Consider the following 4,458-nt stretch of genomic DNA (forward strand, 5'->3'; position numbering starts at 1 on the left):
GAAGAGATCTACTGTACCATCTCCTAGTCTGTAACTTACTACTGTCCATCTCCCTCGTTAATACTACTGGTCCACTTTCCTAGTTAATACCTCCTGGTCATTCCCTAGTTAATACTACTGGTCATGTCCCTAGTTAGTACTACTGTCATTCCCATAGTTAAAAACCTACTGGTCATTCCCTAGTTAATACTAGCTGGTCATTCCGCTAAGTTAATACCTACGTCATTCCCTAGTTAATATCTACTGGTCATTTCCTAGTTAATGACCTATGGTCATTCCCTAGTTAATACCTACTGGTCGTCCCTAGTTAATACCTACTGGTCCTTCCTAGTTAATACCCTACCTTGGTCAGTCCTAGTTATTACCCACTGTCATTCCCTAGTTAATACCTACTGGTCATTCCCCTAGTTAATACTACTGTCATTCAAGTTAACACTACTGGTCATTCCCTAGTTAATACCCTACTGGTTCATTCCCCTAGTTAATACCTACTGTCATCGTCCCTTCAATTGTTAATACCTACTGGTCATCCATCGCCGTAGTTAATACCTCTACTCGTCATTCCCTAAGTTAAAACCTACTGGTCATATCCCTAATCATCATCTTATTCTTGTTAAAGGTTCCCTAGTTAATAAAGGGAGGTTGGAATAATGATGGCAAGTATTCGCTTGTGCTACGCTCTAATGAGAGCATTCTCACCATCAGTATACCACTGCTTAGACACTTACCCACTTGTAAGTCCACAATTTCTTTAAAAAATAATCCTGCTGCACTGCTACTCCGTCTCCCTGCCTCCTTCTGCTACTACTACTTCTACCCACTACTAACAGCTCCCTTCGCTACCCTACTACTACCCTACCTCACTACTTACTACAACTACACTACTACCTCCATCATCCACTCCCCCACTGTTCTCCCACACTCACTCTGATCCCATCTCACCTCGACTCACTCACTACATCCACTACTACTCACGCCCACTTACCTACTACTGCTGCTGCTCGCTTCTGCTGCTGCTGGCGCCTCGATCGGCCTCATGCTTGCTGCTGCTACTCACTACTACTAACTCACTACTCAACTCTACCTCTACTACTACTACTACTACTACTACCTGACCTACTCCACTGACTACTACTCTCTCACTACTACATACCTCACTCACTCGCTCCCGCTCACACTCCACTGCTGCTACTAACTACACTATTACTACTGCTAGCTACTATACTACTACTACATGCCTGCTACTCACTACTAACTACTACTACTACTGCTGCTACTATCTCACCTACTACTCCTACACTAATCGGTTGCTACTACTACTTACTACTTCCCCACTACTCACTACCTCACACCTCACCATCACTATCCCCCCTGCGGACCTACTACTACTACTCACTACTACTCCACGCTCACCCTCCTTCACTACCCACTCTATCACTCAGCATCCCCTCAGCTACTCCAACTACTCTACTCACGCTCAACGCTGCCGCTCACACTCCATAACTCCACTCCCCACTCACGCTGCTCGCTACTACCAACACTGCTACTCCACCCCTATACTGACTCCACACACTCACTCTATACTACACTAACTGCTTACTGCTGCTGCTACTCGCTCACTACTCTACTACTACCTATGCTACTACTACTACTGCACCCATGGCTGCTGCCCTCACTACTCACCTATCACTACTACTACTTGCTTCTACTACTACTCGTATCACTACTACTACTACTGCTACTAACTACTACCGCAACTACTGCTCGCACTGCTACTTTACTGCTTACTACTACTTACACTATACTCCGCTATCTCTACTCAGCTACTACTCTCACTCCTACTGAATACCACCTACTGGACTACCCACTATACTACTACCTAGCTGGACTGACTATCCGCTGCTCTTCTCTCGCTACTGCTACTACTCGCTACTGATTCTTACCACTCAGCTCACTTACTCTTACTGTTTCGCTACTCATACTTCACCTGCTGCTACTACCTGCTAACTACTATAGCCGACTCCCGACTAGCTACTGCTACTCCTACTGCACTACCTGCTACTATGACTCTGCTACTAACTACTCCCCTTTACTAGCTCCACGCACTGCTACACTACTAACTCAATTGCTACTACTCACTCTCGCTACTACTGCTCTGCTGACTTCCCTCCTCCCATACTCTCCTAATGCTACTACTCCCGCTACTTGTTATCTACTACCTATCTACTACGATACCTGCTTGCTTCTACTACTACTGCTACTAGCAACTATCACTAAGAATACTCTCTGTTACTACTACTATTACTACTACCTACTACTAACTCACTACTTACTACTGTCACTTCTCAGGCTACTGTGCTACTATAGCTACTGACGTTTATTATAACTCACTGTATCGCCGATAACTCCACTCTCACTACTCACTCCACTCGTTACTCACTCACTACTCTCCGCCATCTGCTGTCTTGCTAACTCACCAATACAATCGAACCCAACATCATGCTGCCTACTACCTGCTACTCGCTACGACTGTTGCTACTGCTGCTATTATTATTATTCCCACTACTACTCACTGACTCCTAACTACTACTCCTTCTGCCTCACATCTATCACACTATCTACTCCGTCTCGCCTGCTACTTCCACTTCTACTATCACTTCTACTTACACGTGCACTCGCGCTCACTCTCCGACTACCTCTACTCAGCTACATCTGCACATAGTACTCCGACTGCAGAGACCACACTACCACTTTCGCTGTCCAACTCGTCTCCTATATATGTACCACTTCAAACTGCCTCCGCATTACCTACCAACAAGTCAGCTACAAGCCTACATGCTACAATTTGCACCTACTCCCAGCATCTGTGATCAAGAACCTGTGACCTTCTACCTTTTACCACCAGAAACCAACCAACAGCAACTTATTTTTCTCTTTTTATATATTCACAAAATAGAATTAACATGCAGGTCAGCATCGAGAACTGAACCTCTGCGATTCTTGAGCTTGGACGCTGCTATTGACAGGGCGCAATACGAGCACCAACGCAGCAGTGAAGCGCATGCTTTCATTGATTTCAAAGCAAGCGTTCCCTCAATGGCTGATGGCTAATGGCTAATGGTTGATGGACTAATGACTGATGTCTAGATGGCTTAGTGTAGTAGGGCCGTGTCTGGTATTCCTCTAAACCTTTTTTGGAACTTTAGAAATTAGATGTTTGTGGCTCTTTTTTTTTATGTCCTTTTTTATGCTTGTAGCTTTTTTGCTCTTGTAGTTAGAAGTTAGAACGGATAACATTTTATTTTTATATATTTTTCAGTTTTAAGGAGGTTTGCATGTTACAATTACGTGAGCAACATTGGGTTGCCTAATGGTTGTGTGTTGAGCAGGCATAGGAAACCACTCTACGCCCCACCTTTGTTGTGCCTCTACTGATGGTGTTTCTTTCAGTGGTCTGACTCTGTTTATTTGTACGGTCTGTACCATATGTCTTTAATATATTTTGCACATATCCTACCCAATGGGGTAGAAACCACACGAGAACGTTGTTAATACTGTCAATATAATGTGTATAGATGATGATATTAAGAAGAAAATTTAACACCGGCAAAGAGGTGCATCTCAGTTTTTTGTGATTGCCTCTGCAATGTGCTTTTGTCTTTTTGTAGAACGAGGAAATAAAAGCGTGCTTCAGTTATGATGGTCACATAACATTGCATTAGCGAAAATACTCCTTAATAATCTCCTACAGGACATGATGGTTATTAGCGCCTAGTCTAAAGTTATGGCTTTGGAGCCGTTCTCTATTTGTCCTCTAACACTTTATCGCTTACTGTACCAAGTACATGTTGCTCTGCCCGGAGTACCCCTGGTTACTGTACCAAAGTACATGTTGCTCTGCCCGGAAGTACCCTGGTTACTGTAGCCAAGTACATGTTGCTCTGCCCGGAGTACCTCTGGTTACTGTACCAAGTACATGTTGCTCTGCCCGGAGTACCTCTGGTGTTACTGTACCAAGTACATGTTGCTCCTGCCCGGAGTACCTCTGGTTACTGTACCAAGTACATGTTGCCTCTGCCGCGGAGTACCCTGGTTACTGTTCCAAGTACATGTTGCCTCCCACCTGACGCCCCGCCCGAGTACCCTGGTTTACTCGTACACCAAGTACCACCTTGTTGCTCTGCCCGGAGTAACCCTGGTTACTGTACCCAAGCTGACACTCTTGCTCTTGCCCGAGAGTACCCTGGTTACTGTCAACCCAAGTACCCATGTAATTGCTCCTGGCCCCGGAGTTAACCTCTGGTATCAACTGTACCAAGTAACATTTGCTCTGCCTCGCGACCCGGAGTACCCCCCTGAGTACCTGTACGTCCGATGTAGCCCCTCGCCCGGAGTACCCCTGGTTAACTGTACCAAGTACATGTTGCTCCTGCCCGGAGTACCCCTGGTTACTGTACC

At 45.3% G+C, this 4,458-nt stretch overlaps 1 long non-coding RNA gene across 1 annotated transcript; it reads right to left on the minus strand.

Moving 5' to 3' along the window:
• Positions 1 to 93: 93 nt before the first annotated feature.
• LOC139024420 (uncharacterized) lies at positions 94 to 454 on the minus strand. Its single transcript, XR_011475714.1, has 3 exons — positions 437 to 454; positions 218 to 339; positions 94 to 117 (listed from the first exon to the last, which is right to left on the minus strand). It is a non-coding gene; the product is annotated as an uncharacterized lncRNA (long non-coding RNA).
• Between the last annotated feature and the right edge of the window lie 4,004 nt (positions 455 to 4,458).

This window comes from Salvelinus sp. IW2-2015, unplaced genomic scaffold, assembly GCF_002910315.2.
Source record: "Salvelinus sp. IW2-2015 unplaced genomic scaffold, ASM291031v2 Un_scaffold1490, whole genome shotgun sequence".
NCBI lineage: Eukaryota > Metazoa > Chordata > Actinopteri > Salmoniformes > Salmonidae > Salvelinus > Salvelinus sp. IW2-2015.